The sequence below is a fragment of the Lithobates pipiens genome, unplaced genomic scaffold (genome assembly GCF_037356315.1).
Source record: "Lithobates pipiens isolate NorthernLeopardFrog02 unplaced genomic scaffold, aLitPip1_a1.2 Scaffold_13, whole genome shotgun sequence".
NCBI classification, from domain to species: Eukaryota; Metazoa; Chordata; class Amphibia; order Anura; family Ranidae; genus Lithobates; species Lithobates pipiens.
In genome coordinates, this window is record NW_027507718.1 from 214,201,566 (window position 1) to 214,222,892 (window position 21,327).

General features: G+C 43.8%; 1 protein-coding gene and 1 long non-coding RNA gene across 2 annotated transcripts in view; both read left to right on the forward strand.

The window, feature by feature from the left end:
• Window positions 1-910: 910 nt before the first annotated feature.
• LOC143974622 (uncharacterized) lies at window positions 911-7,848 on the forward strand. Its single transcript, XR_013272255.1, has 2 exons — window positions 911-1,522; window positions 5,457-7,848. It is a non-coding gene; the product is annotated as an uncharacterized LOC143974622 (long non-coding RNA).
• A 5,345-nt stretch (window positions 7,849-13,193) lies between these two features.
• Window positions 13,194-21,327, forward strand: part of CSGALNACT1 (chondroitin sulfate N-acetylgalactosaminyltransferase 1) — a 512,632-nt gene continuing 504,498 nt past the window's right edge. Inside the window, exon 1 of the mRNA XM_077476198.1 lies at window positions 13,194-13,436. The gene's annotated coding sequence lies outside the window, so the exon portion shown is untranslated. The remainder of the gene's footprint in view (window positions 13,437-21,327) is intronic.

Here is a 21,327-nt window from a genome sequence, read left to right on the forward strand (position 1 = left end):
TTCTTGGTTCTTCCATGGGGTTCCCCCCCTTAAAATTCATACCAGACCTAAATGAATCTGAGGGGGACCTTACACCATTTTTATAACTTTCACAACTGCTATATTTACAAGATAGGTGGTTCTTGGCAAGTAAATCAATTGTTGAGGCAGTATGACATCACTGCTTGCCATAGTAGGACCATAGTAGGGATTGTATTACCACATCTATTTACTACATGCAAACCCATCCTTTCTATTTTGTTGAAAAAAATGTGTATTCTATTTGAATGCACTAAAATTCAATCTAGGCCCCTTTCACATGGGGCAGGGGATCTGCTTCCCTGAGCTGAATGGGAAGGATGCCAGCTTTTTGACATCTGTGCCTGTTCAGTTTGTGTCCAGTGGACACAGATGGAGCTGTTACTGCTCTTTGGGCAGCCAGATGTAAACGGGCTTCAGTGTCTGTTTACATCAGGCTACCTCTGATCCATCTGGAAAAGTGAAAAAGGCTGCAGTCTAGGGGGGTGCTGGGATTGGCTGTGCCTCCCCAGATTTTAGTTGTGCCCCTCCCCCCTGTTCCAGGTCTCTGAGACTGCATATATTAATCTGTAAGCCAGTCTGATGGGGACACTTGATTTAAGGGGCATTATGATGGGGACATTTGATGTAAGGGAGCATCCTGATGGGGCCAGTTAATGTAAGGAGGCACTCTGATGAGGACAACTGATGTAAGAGGACACTCTGATGGGGACATTTGATGAATGAGAAAACTCTGATAGGAACAGTTGATGTAAAGGGTAACTCTGATGTTGTTCTTGATATAAGTGGGCATTCTGATGGTGGCAGTTGATGTAAAGGGTAACTCTGTTGGTGTTCTTGATTTAAGGGGCCATTCTGATAGGGACAATTAATGTAAGAGGACACTATAAGGTATGGGGTACCTTTTTTTAATTATGCTTTACTTTTATTTTATGAGTAACAAAGCCTGGGCTATGTGTACGTAACAAACTACTGATAACGTGATAATTAGTAGCGTGACTGAATGAAGATATTACTCAAGTCTGACCAGAAGGTCTGTCTCAAGTTTCTATACAAGCATCAATTGTCTGTTTCAACTTGTGACACCAACCGCATGGTGAGGTAATGCTGGTTGAGAATGGTTTTGCTGAACTCTTGACATATTTGGGGTCAGTCAGCAGACACTGATGTGCAAGCGTAACGAGCTAGGACAAAATTACTAACCTTTGGTCTATATTTCTTAACAAGGACTATTGTTTGAGGAAGTATAATGCTGACGTATGTTTATGTGTAATGACTTCTACGGGGCAGGGTCTTTTTTTTGTACTGCATAAAAGGCTATGTGTGAGTTAATAAATTTCGCAGTCATTATTCACGTACAATCGTGTATGTGTGGTGTCTGTCCACCGGTGATCGGGACCTCCGCTCCTCCATCCTAGCCTAGGCAACCAGGGGTAACTGATATTACTGAGAAGACGAGCACCTAACAGTTTTGGTACCAGAAGTGGGGTTCGTCTTGCGACAGGTAAGTCACTTTACTCTTTTTACCTGATTGGTGAATGGTGTAAACACTTACTCTGTCCGGGCGGCCGCTACGAACTTAGTTTAAATTTAAAAGAAGTAACTGTGCCTTCGCGGCGGACTAGGCTGGTCCCTCGGAAGGTTAAAAGGGCTCGCAAGGAATTTATAGGTTTAGGAGAGTCCGACTAGGTTGGTCTGACTATAAACTATTGGTGATAGTATTTTTAACACGGGAAGTAGTAGATTACGCCCGTGACAAAGGGATTGGTGGAGTGGACGCCCATTTGAAAAAAATATTTTTTTTTTAAAAAGTGCACTATAAATTGATAAATGTATTGCAATACGGTTATTTCATGTCTTAAAGTATATTAAGAATATGTCTGTTTCTCTCTAGGTACGTGTGTAAGTATATAGAGTATAAGTTTTAATATAGAGTATAAGGAAAATAATTGTTGTTGTTTAAATGAGTGCAGAGTATGAGGAGCCCTCTTGTAGTGACATAGCATCCGCCTGCCCCCATTGCACGTTAGGTCTACTCTTCCTAAGAATAGATGACAAGTGGATTTTACTGACCACCAGACCAGGGGGGTTCTCTTGCAGACTTGGTGTAAGAGGGGTATATCCCGCCACCAGGAAAGATTTACCCTTCATCGTATATTAAGGGTAAATCTTCATAGTTTTATATAAGTCCATCTGCCCAAAAAAATAAAAAAAAAATAAAAAAAAGATCAGGGATCCTACTCCCAGACCAGAGACCGGATTGTTGGACAAACCGGGTGTTATCACCTGTGTCCTGCCACTAGACACACACTGCCCAGACTACTAGATGGGGAATTCTGCAGCAACCCAAGCCATGGCCACCCCATCACCCTATGAATTTGTCAGTAATATGATCCCTGGCCCCCAGGTAGAACCATTTTGGACACAAGTCCGGGAAAGGTGTCACCAATTGGGAATCCATGACCCAGGACCCCAAGGTCCTTGTTCAGAGGAAGACTGGCAAGAAGTCAGTAAAATTTGTCAGGTACATAAGCATTCTTATCCTCCCTGCAAAGGGGCTGACCCACAATACATGAAGGATTGTTTCTGTGCATGGAACAAATGCCTTGGAAAATATAGGCAATTGTGGACAGCAAGGACATTGGAAATCCCAGTGCCCTTATAGGACTGGACAGATTAGAGCAAGAGGCAGAGGCAGGGGATTTAACCCCCAGACCCGCCCACAGTATCCCCGTTATCTGCCATACCAGAACCCTCGTCAACCACTACCCCAATATCCTACACAGCCACAAATAATGCACCGAGGGAAACTCTGTTGGTATTAATGGGACACCTGTCACCCATCCCATCACTCCACCACTGACTGTAGCCACTCCAGAAGGACAGAAATTATGTACCCAAACTTTTGCCGTCTTGTCCTCATGCCCTGTGCCCCTTATGGGACGGGACCTCTTGGCACAACTGTGTATTACCATTAAGTTTAATAGAGAAGGTTCCCTTACCGCTAGTTCACCATTATGTGACTTACATGGCCCTAAGCGACATGCACACAGAGGCTTCTTTATGCTACTCCCCGCCTCTCTCGAAACACATGCTATCTGGGCAGAAAATAAAGGGAGCGTGGGATTTGTTAACTGCACACCCTACTCCCCCCAAATGCGTCCAGACGCAGAAGCTCAATATCACAAACAGTATCTCCTGCCTCCCGAAAAAACTCAAGGTATTGCCCCCCAAATCCAAGAATATATATCCTTAGGCATTTTAAAACCAATCATTAGCCCCTGGAACACACCCATTTACCCTGTAAAGAAGGCCAGTGGCGAGTGGAGACTCGTCCAAGACCTCAGAGCAGTAAACAAACAAGTGATTCCCCTCCCACCCCTAGTCTCAGACATCACTTTTATTTTCTCATGCATACCGGCAGACTCTCTATGCTACACAGTAATTGATTTAGCGAATGCTTTCTTTAGCATTCCCATTGCAGAGGAAGCCCAACCTATGTTTGCTTTCTCCTGGGCCGGGGGCCAACTAACCTGGACACGCCTATCGCAAGGGTATGTAGACAGTCCAGCCGCCTTCTCAATGGTGCTCAATGAGACTGTCAAGTCTTGGACATCTGAGCGAGGGTCGGTACTGATACAGTATGTGGACGACTTGCTCCTGTGCAGTCGAACTGCTGAAGATTGTGCGGTCGATTCAACATCACTGTTACAACACCTAGCTCACGCCGGGCATCTAGCCTCAAGGAAGAAAATACAATGGTGCCAGCCACAGGTAGAATACCTAGGGTGCATTCTAAAGGAAGGGACAAGGCTAGTGTCCCCCAAACGTGCCGCAGCCCTTCGAGCTCTCAGTCCCCCAAAAGACAAAGCCGCCCTACTCTCGTTCTTGGGTGCAATGGTATATTGCCGCCAATGGATTCCTGACTGTTCTCATTATGATAGTATCCTAAGAGAGGCTACTGGCTCGACAGCCCCTAAATTAATAGATTGGACTGAAGACAGACTACAAGCTTTTCAAGCTCTATTAAACAGTCTGTCATGTGCACCCGCCCTGGGATTGGTAGACTATGGTAAAGCTTTTCAGCTGTACTGTGTAGTTTCAGGGAAATATTTTGCCGCGGTCTTGACACAACAGCATGGAACAGGCTACCGCCCTGTCTCCTACCTATCTAAAAAACTCCCCCTTCAGGTTCAAGGCATGCCATCATGCCTTCAGAATTTAGCCACCTGTGCTATGGCCGTACAAGATGCCAACAAAATGGTCTTGGGACACCCGATGACGCTTTACACCACACATTCTGTCACCCACCTCATACAGAACATGAACACCCAACACATGACCTCACAAAGACTCAGTGGATATGAGATTTCCCTCATGAACACAGACAATCTGTCTCTCAAATATGTTCCCGCCAACAACCCTGCCGTCCGTCTCTTGCACTCCATGTTACGCCTACCACAAGACCCAGACCAGTTTCATGACTGTATAACACGAGTGGAGTCTATCACATCACCAAGACCAGACCTCACCGACGTACCGATTACCAATGCAGACGATGTTTTCGTTGACGGTAGTTGCTCCCGCCCCTCTGATTCCACTTTCCTAACAGGTTATGCGATAGTCCAATTACCAGACAAGGTGCTAGAAGCCAAGCCGCTACCTCCCTCTTCAGCCCAAGTAGCAGAATTGGAAGCTCTCACCAGAGCCTGCATTCTATTCACTGATAAAAAGGTGAACATTTACACTGACAGTAGATAGGCTTTCGGATTGGTGCATGACTTTGGTGTGATATGGGCTAATAGAGGTTTCAAAACCGCAGACAATAGACTAATTGCCAATTCAACACATATTATGGCTCTTCTCCAGGCCATCCTTCTCCCAAAGGAAGTGGCTATTATCAAGGTAAAAGCCCATTCCTCGGATAACAGTAAAATATCCAAGGGTAACGCCCTAGCCGATAGGACTGCAAAGCAGGCTGCCGCCTCCTCCCCTAACCCCCCTGCCCCCACAACAGTTTTCTTTAAAGAGCATTTCACTTCATCTAACTTCAAAACAATTGTAGCACAAATACAAACAATGGCCACAGACCAGGACGTTCGTTTCTGGGTCGCTGCAGGATTGACCAAAGACCCCGAGGGTCTTTGGACAAAAGAGGGGAAGGTACTGGGAATACCTGAAGCAAGTTGCATTCTCATACTCTCATACCTCCATGGCCCAGGACACATAGGAGCTGCCCCTTTAACCAACCTGTATAATAAATCTTTTTGTACAAATAATTTGAATAAACAAATCCAACTTCTGACTATTACCCCCATTAGACCCTAACTCTGACATTAACATTTATTCCCAACAGGAAGTGTACGTGAAAAATCTGGTAAGTATGCTCCACGAAATAAACGAACAAGTTTCTGTCACCTTTTTCCCTCTTCCCACAGAACCAACGCATCCCTTCATCCCTGGGGATAAAGTGCTGATCAAACAATTAGCACAAAGAAAGAGTATCGGACCGGCTTTCTCAGGACCATGGAAGGTGGAAAAGGTATCCAGGACCGCAGTGTTAACAGACCTAGGAAACACCTGGATCCACGCCAGCCGTCTTAAAAAGTGTCCCCAGCTTCCCTCGACTCCAGAGCCCCTGGCAGTGACAGAGAGCAGCAACTCCCAAGAACAAGATCTACAAGAAGTTCAGAGAGGCATAGAACAAATTTCCCTGGAAGATCCCACACCCCTCAAAAGGACAAAACAGAGCCAACAACTGCCGGGATGAGAAACGAAGAAGAAGAACAGAACTCTTAGATAACAAATAATCAGAACTTTAAAAAACAAAGATGCTTTCTCCATCAGTGTCAGGGAAGGCCTTGTGCCTCTTATGCTGTATTACCCTAGTAGTGTTCCTACCAACCTGGTTGATAGCTAACTGTATATACCACCCAGAAGATTTGGGACCATTAAAAGGGATTTGTGGGACTCCCTCCCCCAAGACAAATAACACACCCACTGTTAGACACAAAAGAAGTGAACCTCCCCAAGAGTTCACTGATAAAATGTTGTTATTAAAATTTAAATACAGTTATGCCCAAAAATCAGGTTTTGATAAATGCTGGATATGTAGTAAGCTTCACCCTAGTACTGCTAGGATTCCTTTGATGGCCATACCTTTAAATTTCACCCTTCTCCTTAAAGGCACACCCCCAATAGTTCTTACCAATGTTACAAGAAAAGCTTCTAACAAAACCCTCACTTTTCAGATCATAGGTAGAAGCCATTATCCAGATTGGTGTTTTAGGTTGGGAAATACTACCAAGGGAGCCGAAATTTGTAAGCAATCAAAGCTTAATATTTCAATGACAGCATTAAACGAGACCTTTTATAGAACTCAAGACACCACCTTAAACACCACATTATACCAATTCTTAAATACCAGCACCACTTCCCCTATGGCTCAACTCTTATCAACTCTTACATTTTCTGGCTATTCCGACAAATTGTATAAAGTGTTCCTCAAGCGCCCCATAGCCTTGGGGAATAATACTTATATCTGTTGTGGGAAGCTTTGTCACCCTTGGATCCCCACAAAACCCCAGGGATGGTGTTATCTCGCAGCACTAGCCCCCATTATGGGTGTGTTGGGGGATAAAGAAGGGAGTCACCTTCTTGAAGCCAGTGTTCATCCCAGATATCCCCTTAAACATCGTAATAAGAGAAAGATATTCCTAGAAAAAGATATGGCATGGGCCTGGTTCCCATCCTGGACAGGATGGGGAATAGATTTAATGAAGAGACTGAATAATTATACTGGAATTATTGATGAGATCTTGGAAAAGAATTCCGACGATATCACTAAATTAAACATAGAAACTAGGGCAATAAGGAAACAGCTAGAACTACATGAACTGGCCATAGAAAGTATGAGTGCAGCACTCACAGGGCTTTGTGAAATTACGGAAGACTATGAGTGCTGTACCTGGATTCATAATACTAGCATTGAAATACCTGATTACTATAATATAATTGCACAACACAGAAAAGAAGTAAATAAACTCCAAGACGAGGCTAGGAATATTGCAATAACATGGGACCCTCTAGCCAATTTTAGTCTTGGAAATATAACCTCTTGGTTAAAAAACACAGCCATGACTATTGTGATCATATTGTTTTTTATTTTATTTTTATACGCTTGCTATAGAATTGTAGGATGTCTTTGTTCTGCTAAGGGGACTGTATCAAATCAGGAGACCCTAAAGTTAACCGCCATTCCCAATAGTTCAAATATTTGGTATGAGAATCAGGAACATGAACCTTGATTAGGTTTTGACCATTCTGTATAGTACAGAATGGTCAAAGGGAGGATTATAAGGTATGGGGTACCTTTTTTTAATTATGCTTTACTTTTATTTTATGAGTAACAAAGCCTGGGCTATGTGTACGTAACAAACTACTGATAACGTGATAATTAGTAGCGTGACTGAATGAAGATATTACTCAAGTCTGACCAGAAGGTCTGTCTCAAGTTTCTATACAAGCATCAATTGTCTGTTTCAACTTGTGACACCAACCGCATGGTGAGGTAATGCTGGTTGAGAATGGTTTTGCTGAACTCTTGACATATTTGGGGTCAGTCAGCAGACACTGATGTGCAAGCGTAACGAGCTAGGACAAAATTACTAACCTTTGGTCTATATTTCTTAACAAGGACTATTGTTTGAGGAAGTATAATGCTGACGTATGTTTATGTGTAATGACTTCTACGGGGCAGGGTCTTTTTTTTGTACTGCATAAAAGGCTATGTGTGAGTTAATAAATTTCGCAGTCATTATTCACGTACAATCGTGTATGTGTGGTGTCTGTCCACCGGTGATCGGGACCTCCGCTCCTCCATCCTAGCCTAGGCAACCAGGGGTAACTGATATTACTGAGAAGACGAGCACCTAACAGACACTTTGATGGGGACATTTGATGAAAGAGAAAACTCTGGTGGGGACAGTTGATGCAAGTGGGAATTCTGATGGGGACAATTGATGTAAGAGGACACTCTGATGGGGACAATTGATGTAAGAGGACACTCTGATGGGGACATTTGATGAATGAGAAAAATCTGATGGGGACAGTTTATGTAAAGGGTAACTCTGGTGGTGTTCTTGATGTAAGTGGGCATTCTGATGGGGACAATTGATGTAAGAGGACACTTTGATGGGGAAATTTGATGTATGAGTAAACTCTGATGGGGACAATTGATGTAAAGGGTAACTCTGATGGTGTTCTTGATGTAAGGGGGCATTCTGATGGGGACAATTGATGTAAGAGGACACTTTGATGGGGACATATGATGTATGAGTAAACTCTGATGGGGACAGTTGATGTAAAGGGTAACTCTGATGGTGTTCTTGATATAAGTGGGCATTCTGATGGGGACCATTGATGTAAAGGGTAACTCTGATGGTGCTCTTCATGTAAGTGGTCAATCTGATGGGGACAATTGATGTAAGAGGACACTCTGATGGGGACATTTGATGAATGAGAAAAACCTGATGGGGACAGTTTATGTAAAGGGTAACTCTGGTGGTGTTCTTGATGTAAGTGGGCATTCTGATGGGGACAATTGATGTAAGAGGACACTTTGATGGGGAAATGTGATGTATGAGTAAACTCTGATGGGGACAGTTAATGTAAAGGGTAACTCTGATGGTGTTCTTGATGTAAGGGGGCATTCTGATGGGGACAATTGATGTAAGAGGACACTCTGATGGGGGACAGTTGATGTAAAGGATCATGCTGATTGTGCTCCTGATGTAAGTGGAACCCTGATGTAAGAGGGAACTCTGATGGGGACTGTCATGTAAAGAGCGGACTTCTTATGTGAGGAGGGGCTCTGATAGGGACACCTTGACTAACTGTCAGACGTTGTTTCCTGGTCATGACTCGTGATACAGAAGAATGTCAAGCGAACAGGGATAACTTGTTCCCTGTACCTCTGTCACACTGTGTGACAGACTGTCAGTGACTCATACACAGTGTTGATATTGTGTGAGATAAAGAAACAAATGGACCTCCCTAGGTCTGTCTAGTGACATAATGCCCTGAGAAAACAGGGTGCGGGTCCGGCTCGTCCCAAGAACACTGAAGAAGATAGAGGTGGATGACCGCACACCCAATAAAAAAATCCAATTTTTTATTTCAACAGGTTAAAACCTTCACAGCTGCACATAGCATAGCACACAGGGAACATGGTTGACATGTTTCACATCACAAGCGCTTAATGGTTTTGATTAAGCATCTGTGACTTGAAACGCATCAACCATGTTCCCTGTGTGCTGAGCTATGTGCAGCTGCAAAAACTGGTGTCACTTTAAAGCAGTATTAAACCCCAAACCAAAGATGTAATATATTGCAGCTTAATGATCATTAGATTTGGTGGCTGCCTTAGTCTTATTTTTTTAGGCTTTTTTTCCCCTCTGTTTTTACCTGGTAATCTGGCCAGTAACATAGCTCCTGTATTAGAGTATCTACACTCTGGATGAAGGAGCACAGGGGGTACCTTTGGACAGCAGCATTGTCAGTCTGTGGGGAGGGGATTGTTAGCTGTACTAGCAGATATAACCACCTACCCTCCAGCAGATTTACCTCCCTTGATGACCCAGGTAATTTTTTGCTATTCATCCCTGCGTTATTTTAACTGACAGTTTTGTGGTAGTGCAACGCTGTACATAAATTAAATTTATATTTTTTCCCCACAAATGTGCACTATTGACACTGGCTGGGAAGGGATTAAATATGTAGGGCGATCAAAAGGTTAAATGTATGCCTAGCCAGTGTTTTTGTGTTTACTATGTGATGTTTTTACTGAGCGAAGTGGGGGATTTTATCCCCTGCTTTGCAGGGAAACTAAATCCTTAAAATCCCTGCTCACAGAAAAGAGTTCTGCCTTGTTCACACAGGCAGAGCTCTATTCTGTGTCTCTCCTCTTCGATCAGCAGGTGTTGGCGGACATCTATTGGCCGGCACCCGCTGATCTGCTTGTGCTGTATCTAATGACAGCACAGCTACAGCAGCGCGCACGTGCACCCATCACCCCGAAAGTGAAGGATCATGTACTAGGTCGCTTCTACCTGAGGCAGTTGCCAAGCGATTAAATACAGTAAGTAAATTGAAGCTGAACTCCATCTAATGCTTTACAATCAGTTACAGCAAACACTTTTTTCCTTTTCATAAATAACAGCTGATTATTGTAAGCACCCTCCAGAGTTAAATGGTCTGTTTCATCCTTGTAAATGCAAGAGTGCTATACTGTTGAAAAACGACAGAATTGCTGGCTGGATTACCAAATGAATATGGAAGAAAAAAGCCTTAGAAAGCAAACTAGTATGGCCATCACATCTAAAGCTCCATGCACACTGGGCTTAAAAAAATGCCAGTTACCTTGGCAAAAAAAAACCACTCATATAGAGAGCTTTTTGTACAAAGTTTAGGTGAGTTTAAGAGAGTTTTAAATTTTTTATGCCAGTAAAGCTCCAATCAGAAATGCGAACCAGAAAGTTTTTTTCCTTCTAAACGTTGAGCTCAAAATATGAGAGGAGTTTTCAAGCAGAAAAAAATGTTAAACGCTCATGAATGCAGCGTTTAAAGAAGAACTTCAGTCATTCTTTTCAACTTTCCATCTATTAAATCTTCTGCTCTTGCTGTTTTCATTTTGGATAGTAAAACATTATTTTTTCTGCCAGTAAATACCTTATACAGCCCACGTCCTGTTTCTTTTCTGCTAAAAAGCCTAAGCTTATGACATCATGCACAGCTCTCTCTCTCACTCTCGTTAGAGTTTGCCAGGAAGGGAGGGGGTGAGTCATAAGAAGGCCAATGAGAGCTGCAGAGCTGGAGGTGTGCCTCTGTGTAAATCCAGGAAGTGAACAGGCAGCAGCTTCAGCTACCCACAGTTAAAATGACAGCCAGACTCAGTGGAGGGAGATTTCTGCAGCACGTTTGGCAAGTACAGAATCACAGTATATATAAAATAATAAGCAAAGTGGTTGGAGGGAAGCTTCAGAATGGCAAAGATGTTTTTATTACAAATTATGTGAGCAGACTGCAGTTCCTCTTTAACCCCCGTTCTTGCAGAATCTTTGAAATTGGTCTACTTCACTTAATGTAGCCCGATTTCAAAGCTGCAGGTCGGTGCGATTTCAGTTACGACTTGACTGACATCTGTTCATGCACCGATGTCTATGCAAGTCACACCTGAAATCGCCAAAAATAGTGCAGGAAACGTTTATTTATTTTTTTACCGCAAAGTCGGAGTCGCACCAATTTGAACAGTTTCATTGCCAACAATTGTTTGCGACTTGTCATGCAATTTGGAACAGTCAAGTTGCACAGCGGTGCGAGCTGGGGCTGAGGAGCATGCGATGTTCTTAAGTGGAAACACATACATAATATCAGGGGCGGACTGGCAACTCATGGGGCCCCCGGACAATAGGAGATTATGGGGCCCCCGGGCAATAGGAGAAGATTATGGGGCCCTCGGGCAATAGATTAGGGGGCCACACAGTATACACACACACATATACAGTATACACACACAGACACACAATATACACACATAGAATAAATACACACACTGAAAAGTTACTGGAGAGGCGTGGCAGCTATAATCTTGGGATTTTTTTAAAAACACAGATTTTTACATACTGTCCCTGGTTTTATTGAGGCTGGCAACCCTGGTGGGGCCCCTTGGTGGCATGGGGCCCTCGGGCAGTGCCCGAGTGCCCGAAGGTCAGTCCGCCCCTGCACAATATTGGTATAATGTTCAGCGCTAAACCATCTGATGAAAATGATTAAAGTTTAAAATTGAAATGAAAAGGAATGCATCTGCATGCTGATACGTGAAGGTGCAACCATGTGAATGGTGAGTAGAATGAAAGTTCTGGGGGATGAACCCCTAAAAACTAGTCTCTAAATCAGGGGTCTCAAACTGGTGGCCCTCCAGCTGTTGTGAAACTACAAGTCCCATGAGGCATTGCAAAGCTGACAGTTACAAGTATGACTCCCTCAGGCAGAGGCATGATGGGACGTTTATTTCCACGACAGCTAGAGGGCCACTAGTTTGAGACCCCTGCTCTAAATGGAAGCTGTAAAGGGAGGGAGGCTGTTTCTGGCACAGGCTGGGGAACCTGATCACTGTGAACAAAAGGAAAGCAAAATGAGGAGAGAAAAGCACCAAGCCAATCACTTAAACAGCTTAGGAATTTATTCAGTATATAGGTATAAAATAACACTAAAAACTTGCGTGAAAAATGTTGGAGTACTTGCAGAGTGCTAGAGTGGGTGGGAGCTTCCACGTGCAGTGTCACAGGAGGACCACCAGAAAGTCTCTATTGAGGGCTCCACCTCTCAGTTGATGAAAAAGTGAGGCTATGCCTTCGAAACGTGTTCTGATTGGCCAGACAACATGTGGGCGGCTCCCCAGTTTGACAGCCCTGGACCACGCCCACCCAGAGACACACAGCCGACATCTCCATGAAGCTCCAGTTGCGGCTAACACATGACGCTCAGGAGCCGCCCACACATTGTCTGGCCAATCAGAACGCATTTCTAAGGCACGGCCTCGCCGTTTTTTATCAGCTGGGGCTCCAGCTGCGGCTAACACACGGCGCTCATGGATCCCTCAATAGAGACTTTGGCGGTCCTCCTGTGACACTGCACGTGGAAGCTCTAGCATTTTACAAGTGCTCCATTTTTTTGCGACGTTCTTAAGTGTACACATTAAAAGATCAGCAGAGGGGGAATGTTTTGGGGGAAATGCTTTTTCTGCCATTTTTTTTTGTCGCTTTTTCTGCCATTTTTTTTATGTCACTAGTGTGCATGGACCCAATACTGCTTTAGGCTGGATTCACACCTATGCATTTTTAGTGTTTTTTGCAGATTTGCACTACAGTCCATTTACCATGGTTTCCTATGGAACAAGTTCTGTAGTGCAAATCTGCATAATGCAAAAAGCACTAAAACTGCCTAGGTGTGAATCAGCCCTAACTGTCACTGACAATAATTGTCCCCTAGGTGAAGATGAGCAGACGGCTGCAGTCCCTGTGCTTGTCCAGCGGGTGTCGCTGCTGTGACTTGTTGCCGGTGCTGTGTGTATAGACTAGGACGGGATACAGAGCGCACACACCCTCCGTACTACTCATCGTGCCCATTGATCAGACGAGGCTGCCCCTTGTCTATGAGGAGTGTGCGCTCTCCTAGCCCAGGGTGTGTTCCCAGGACTTGCTCAGCTCGTTCCTCTAGTTGGGAAGAGGTGAAAGTTTTTCTCTGTCTCGGATTATAGTGATGATGAGTCCAGGCGATCGCTGCGATCTCTCCTTCCTAGCTTGGGATGAACTTTGTAGATGATTCAACAGGAGATGACATCTTATGATCTCCTCCAGGTAAAGCCGACATTTCACCCGACTCGTCCATACACATCATGTCTGATGGGGCTACTTACATCTTCATCTTATCTGTCAGTGTATGGGGATGGTGTGCGATCTGGATGTCCTGACAGCTCCATAGACCTGATCTGTATCTTCTTCCTCTGTACTGATCATGTATGACTTGGATCTGGCTGCTGGCTGGTGTCTCCTGCTTGTTTAGGATGTAATCATGTACATAAGAAGTTGTAGACTGTCTCACTTATGGTGGTCATACATGTTACAATCTCTGGCCAATCATCTTTATTGTCTCCATACCCATAACGACCTGATCGGCCCTTTCTCCGTAGAAATAGATAATAAGATTGGTTGTGAAAATGATTCAAAAATGATGGCCATGCACACTTTGATTTCTTCTCCAGTCGATTTTGGACCAATTAATCTGTAGTGAATAATACGGATAATATGATCAGTTGTAAAAAAAAAAAAAATGGTGGCCATGCACACGTTGGTTTCTTCTCCAGTCGATTTTGGACCCATTAAGAAAAATGAATCTGTAGTGGATAATAATATAGTTAGTTGTGTTAATGACCAAAAATGGTGGCCACGCACACTTTGATTTCGATTTTGTCCGATAGGAATAATTGATCTGTAGTGGACAAACCCATTCAGTCGATATGCTACAGACAGGGAAGTAAATTTTTAATTAATAGTTGGACAATTTGATTATTTTGTTTATTTATTAAAGGTACTTATATAGCTTCATCAACTTTTTTATCAATTTTACGCAACACTTTATACAACACTAAATACATCGTACATTCACATAAGTCCCTGCCCTCAAAGAACTTACAATCTAACATGATTTGTTATATTATGTGCCATTATCGCATGTATTGTGTGCCATGTAACTACTCAATCATGGCAAACAAATAAATACTTGTTCATGTTTTCACTTTGACTCCTTCGATTAGCCACGATTAGGGATGAGCTCAGGCGTGTTCGCGTGGAACACGTGCAGAGCCCGCCAGGAAGTCGGCGCAGCGCTAATCACAGGCAGTGAGGCATTGCCCGATCTCTGCAGCCATGCATTGAGGCAATGTCTCACTGCCTGTGATTAGCGCAGCGGTGTGCCGACTTCCTGGCGGGCTCTGCACATGGATCATGCGAACACGCCTGAGCTCATCCCTAGCTACAATATAGACACCTCATTTAAAGTGCCGACCCTTTTTCTCTATGTACTTGAATAGGGATGGAGATGCATGTTACCATGCGTCTCATTCAAAGTCCCAAAAGCCCCCTCTATTACAATGTAAGGTCCCCAACTCACATTCATATACTAGGGCCATTTTAGACAGGAGCCAATTAACCTACCAGCATGTCTTTGGAGTGTGGGAGGAAACTGGAGTACCCGGAGGAAACCCACAAATAGAGCTTTCTTTTGGTGGTATTTAATCACTTTTGAAAAAAAAAAAACAGTTTCATAGTTTGTTATAAAATTTTGAAAACAGGTAATTTTTCTCCTTCATTGATGTGCGCTGATGAGGCAGCAATGATAGGCTGCACTGATGGGCACTGAAAGTCTGCACAGATAGGCACTGATGAGGTGGCACTGAAGGGCACTGATAGGTGGCCCTGATGGGCATTGATAGGTGGCACTGATGATGAGGCATTGATGGGCACTGGTTGGCAGCACTGATGGGCATTGATAGGTGGCACTGGTGGGCATTGATAGGTGGCACTAGTAGGTGGTATACTGGTGTACACTGGTAGACAGCACTGATATGCACCTGTAGTTGGGACTGGCGGGTGGCACTGGAGGGCCTCTCCCTGTTCAGGACTGATGTCCCTCTTTCAGAATCTGGTGATCGGCTTTTTTTCCCCGATTACCCATCTTCTGTTTACATCGCGTGATCAGCTGTCATTGGCTGACAGCTGATCACGTGGTAAGGGGCCGGGATGTCATTGACTCGGTGATCACAGATCTGCAGGGAGGCACGCAGGCAGCTCATGCACGGGAGGACTTCATATGACGGCCTGGCAGTTAAGGCTCACGCTGTAGCCGTCATTTGGCTATAGCGCGGGCAGGAGGTGGTTAAATTGGGGCTTAATCAGTTGAAAGGAAATTTATGGCTATTCAGTTGTTTGCAGATTTGAATTATTCAGGTTGGTCTGGAAAGTAGTTGACTCAACATGACTGTTAAGTGTATGGAGCATCAAACAATATTTTTGATCTGATTTTATTTTCCATCACACTGTAAATCGATCAGTATAAAATCGTTCCATGTGTTGCCACCATTGGATTTACCAAGACAATGCAATATGAGAACCTATATAAACTATCCAATGAATATGTATCTAGTCGAGCACGACGTAGTTGTTGGTCGCTCTAAAGGAGGTTGTACTATCAAATTGTAATGTATGTGGTGAGCCTTAGAAATATCTTATTCATCAGCTGCACCCTTCTTTTTTTTTTTTTCAGTGTGTTTATTTAAATTTCCCAGTAAGAAAAAGTTACAGTGTTTACTTTTACAATGTTTATGTAACAACAATACAGAGGAACAACGAGAATTAGTATAAGCCCTCGTTCACACCAATACGATTTTGTCATGTGATTTTGAACGGTTTGAAAGTATTTTCGACAATCGGACCGTTCAAATAGTTCTCAAGTCACAGCGACTTTGAAAAAGGTTCCTGCTCGACTTTTCTGCAATTTCATTGTGATTTGCATTGACTTGTTTAATGGAGTCGCAAGCTGCAATGAAATCGGAGATCCAAATTCCACTGATCTGCGGCTTTTGAAATGGTGCTGACCTAGTGCGATTTCAAAACCACACTGGTGTGAACCAATGCTAAATATAATATACGTTTAAGGCCCTGTTCACACTTGAGTGATGCTACAGCACTATTTTTTACCTGTTTTTTAGTGCATTTTTGGAGCAGCACCATGCATTTAAATGGGCCTCCCTCCTCTCCAAAAACGCACTAAAGCTCATGTAGTAAATTTTGGACACGAGCCAATCTAATTTTGCAGGATTTTTGTCAACTGTCATCCACATTTGGAGTGTCATTAAGGAATAATAGCACGGCAAGTACATTTTAGCAAGTTTTTTGGGTCAGTGGCACCTAAGAGGAAAAAAAAGAAAGCTATATTAAAGCAAAAAACTAAAATGTAATTTATTGCATATTGCCAGTCCTTAAAGCGGAGTTCCACCCAAAACTTCCGCTCATTGTACTCCTCCCCCTTCCGGTGTCACATCTGGCACCTTTCGGGGGGTGGCTACTATAGTATACCTGTCTTTCACAGGGCTTTCCCCACTTCCGGGAGCCTCAGCCGCGGGTATTGACGTCACAGTTGGGACTCCAGTAGGGTTCCCGGCGTGAAGCCGAAAAGGCTACACTGCCAGGTTCCCTTACTCGCAATGGAGGCGGCAGCACCCGACAGCTGATGGAAAGCTGATGGTGCTGACATTGCTGGACTCCAGGACAGATAAGTGTTAAATCAGCAGCTGCAGTATGTGTAGCCGCTAGCTTTCAATTTTTGCAGCTATGGGCGGACCTCCGCTTTAAGGCTCCATTCACAGCTGAGCGTTTTGAGATCGCGACAAAATCACAGTAATGCCCTGTACACACGGTCGGACATTCTGACTACAAAATCCATCTGATTTTTTCTGACAAATTTGGGCCAAACTTGTCTTTCATACACACGGTCGCACAAAGTTGATCGGAAAATCCGATCGTTCAGAACGCGGTGACGTAGAACACTATAAAGGACTATAAATGGGGCAGTAGTCAATAGATTTCATCTCATAATTTATTCTGTGCATGTGTGGCACTTTGTCCACCGGAATTGTCTACACACGATCGTAATTTAAACATTCGGATTTTGTTGTCGGAAAATTTTAGATCCAGCTCTTAAACTTTGTGTGACGGAAATTCCGACGGAAAAAGTCAGATGGAGCCCACACATGATCGGATTTTCTGGCAACGTGATCCGATCGCACATTTTCCGTCGGAAAGTCCGGCCGTGTGTATTGGACATAATTCTGCCGCAGTCTCAAAATACCAGGGTGTGAATGGAGCCCTAAGGACTGGTAAGATGCAATAAATTACATTATTTTTTTTTTTTTTGGTATAATATAGCGTTCGTTTTTTTTTCCCCCCTTAGGTCCCACCATTGATTGATTTGTGTGATACACACATTCTGTGACTCCGCCGTGATTTCAAAATGCTCTACAATAGCAAAACGCAGCTTTGGGTGCCAACATTTGCAATAGCACCTAAAAGGCGGTGCTGTTTTTTCGCAATTATCGCACAATTTATCGTGTGGCAATTGCATCGTGTGAAGCCTGTCATCCAAAAAAGGAGTAGGAGCAATGCTATTTGATATATTGTGTGACAATTGTGGCAAAACCGCACCCCGTTTTAGGGGCCATTGAAAATAACGGCACCTGCAGCTGAGTTTTGCTATTGTAGAGCAGTTTGGGATCACAGCATAATTGCGGGGATTCTGCCTGCAATCGCAATAGCCCACGTGTGAATGGGGACCTTAATGTGGTGGTTGCATTCGTTTTCTTTCTTTTTTTATTTTATTTTAACCTGTCTGTCTACATTCCGCTGGAGGAGTAATGGACAGCAGCACTGCCAATCTGGGGATTGGGTAGTGTTAGATATAGATGGACTTGGCTAGTTAATTAAAACTGAACTCCCGTTAACCCTTTATAAGACCTCATGCACACTGCAGCTCAAAAAAGCTGCTTCTTCAGGAGTTTGAGCTTTTTTATTCTCTCCATGTTAGCATATACTGTATGTCCTTGCACACTATAGGCGTTTTCAGGAGTTTGGTGGTAGGGGAGTTTACAGATAGACAGAAAAAAAAAAAATCACTTGTGCATTTTGGAGAGGAGTTTGAGGATACAACACACTCAAAAGCATACATTAACACACATTAATGCCCATGCAAAAAGCGGCTTTTTACTGCTTCTTTGCTGCTGCTATACTCCTGTAGGAGAAAAAAAGCGTAAAGAGCATACAGTGTGCATGAGGATTCAAGTAGTTACAGCAAATGTTTTTTTTGTGGCTTGTTAACATCCATTGCCAATGCACCAAAACACACATAATATGCCAATTATTGCATTGCCATTGACTGCTATGGGCCTCCCAGTGCAGTAAACTGGACACATTGTATTTTTTTAATATCTACTGCCCTGTAGAGTTGACGTCAACAAACACTCTTTTTATTATGGGGAAGTTGGACCCATGCGTTTTAGCACATTGCAGTGACTGTGATAAGTCACAACAGTCCTAAGGGCACGTTTACTTTTAAAATGCTGTTCATGTGACATCACCACCATATTGCTTCTCCACCTTGTCCATTTAGAGAACACTTTGCATTCATTGACAAAAATACAAGATGTTTGTTTGAATGGCGATTCCCCTGTGGCTACTATGCAGCAGGGCAGCCGCTCAGGTTGGGACTCAGAAGATGACAGCAATCACTGTAGTAGGAGTGACTACTACAACGACTCTTTATTTTCACATTGGTTCCACAGGTATGGCATATGTACACTATATTACCAAAAGTGTTTTGGACTCCTGCCTTTACACACACATGAACCTTAGTGGCATCCCAGTTTTAGTCTGCAGGGTACAATATTGAGTTGGCCCACCCTTTGCAGCTATAACAGCTTCAATTCCTCTGGGAAGGCTGTCTACAAGGTTTAGGAGTGTGTCTATGGGAACGTTTGACCATTCTTCCAGAAGTGCATTTGTGAGGCCAGGCACCAATGTTGGACTAGAAGGCCTGGCTCGCAGTCTCCACTCTAATTCATCTCAAAGGTATTCTATCAGGTTGAGGACAAGACACTGTGCAGGCCATTACATTTCCTCAACCCCTGGTGGTACACTGTTGCAGAGTCATGTTGGAACAGGAAGGAGCCATCCCAAACTGTTCCCATGAAGTTGGGAGCATGAAATTGTTAAAAATGTCTTGGTATGCTGACACCTTAAGAGTTCCTTTCACTGGAACTAAGGGGCCAAGCCCAACCCCTGAAAAATAACCCCTCACTAGAATCCCCCCTCCACCAAATTATATTGGATCAGTGCACAAACAAGGTCCATAAAGACATTGGGTGAGCTAGTTTGGGGTCCAGTAAATTGACTGGCCTACACAGAGTCCTAAACCTCAACCCAACAGAACACCTTTAAATGAATTAGAGCAGAGACTGCAAGCCAAGCCTTCTCGTTCACATCAGTGCCTGACCTCACAAATGCACTTCTGGAAGAATGGTCAAACATTCCCATAGACACACTCCCAATCCTTGTGGCCAGCCTTCCCAGAAGAGTTGTGGCTGTTATAGCTGCCCAGGGTGGGCCAACTCAATATATGTGGCATTAGTCTGTAGGGTTCAATATTGAGTTGGCCCACCCTGTGCAGACTTTTTCCACCAAACTAGGTCTGACGATCTTCCCGGCGGACTTTCAGCAGAGATCTGACAGACTTTCCGAACGAACGGACTTGGCCACACACGAAAGGACTAAGTCCGTTCGAAAGTCCGGTTCGTTTTGCACGTGATGACGTAAACAGAAAAGGAAGTTCAATAGCCAGTAGCTAATAGCTTCCCTTGCGTCGTATTTGGTCCATCAGGCCAGCATACAGACAAACGGTTTTCCCGATAGGAATTGAGTCTGTCGGACAGATTTGAAACATGTTCTATTTATAGGTCCGTCAGATTTTTTAAACGAAAAACGATCGGATTAGCCCACACACGATCGGATTAACCGATGGACTGATTCCGTCTGACCTATTCTGCCGGAAAGTCCGGTTGTGTGTACGCGGCATAAGACGCCATTGAAATTCATGTGCATGGAAAGGCAGGTGTCCCAATACTTTTGATAATATAGTGAATATTACATCAGTCCAAGCTGTTGCAATGTAACTAAACAATAAAATCCACACTTGGAGTTTGGCTTTATTGACATGTACACAAGGCTTGTGCTATGTGTCGCTCACCTGTAATTAGGTGTCCATTTGGAAGCGATGTAGAAGCAGAAAGTACAATAGAGAGGTTCTCTATGTGTATGTGGACTGCTCACTGGGGATCACCATATCGTTTTCCCTATAATGCACATGCTCACAAGGTCATGAAGCCATTCATGCAGCACTGGCTTTCATACATTACAGCAATTTTTTATGGCACGGTCTGGTGTGATACAGAAATATATTTGGAACATGTGGGGATTTTTTCCTTTTCTGCTGCCAGATGGCCTCTTGGCCAGGAATGAAAATCTGGGGGAACAATTAAATGGGGCTGTGGGGTTAAATATGGCCAGACACTACAGTCTGCATTCAATGTTATGTGGCACAGTTTAACATGAAGCATATGCCTAGCCACGTGGTTGTGTGTATAGACCCATTCTACTTCCTACACTTCTCCTGTCCGCGGCTCAAACTGCTGCAGCCAGGCAGACTTCATTACCAGACCTTTCAACGTCCAGTGAAAATACTGTAAGGGTCTTTTTGACATGCACCAAAGCAGGGATCTTATGCCCCATACACACGGTCGGACATTCCGACCACAAAATCCATGTGATTTTGGCCGAAACTTGTGTTGCATACACACGGTCGGACATTTCGACCACAAAATCCATGTGTTTTGGCCAAAACTTGTGTTGCATACACACGGTCGGACAAAGTTGTCGGAAAATCCGATCGTTCAGAACGAGGTGACGTCAAACATGTACATCGGGAGTATAAACGGGCCAGTAGCCAATAGCTTTGGTCTCTTAGTTTATTCTGAGCATGCGTGGAACTTTGTCCGTCGGAATTGTCTATACACGATCGGAATTTATGCGATCTGATTTTGTTGTTAGATCCTGCTCTCAAACTTTGTACATCGGAAAATCCGAC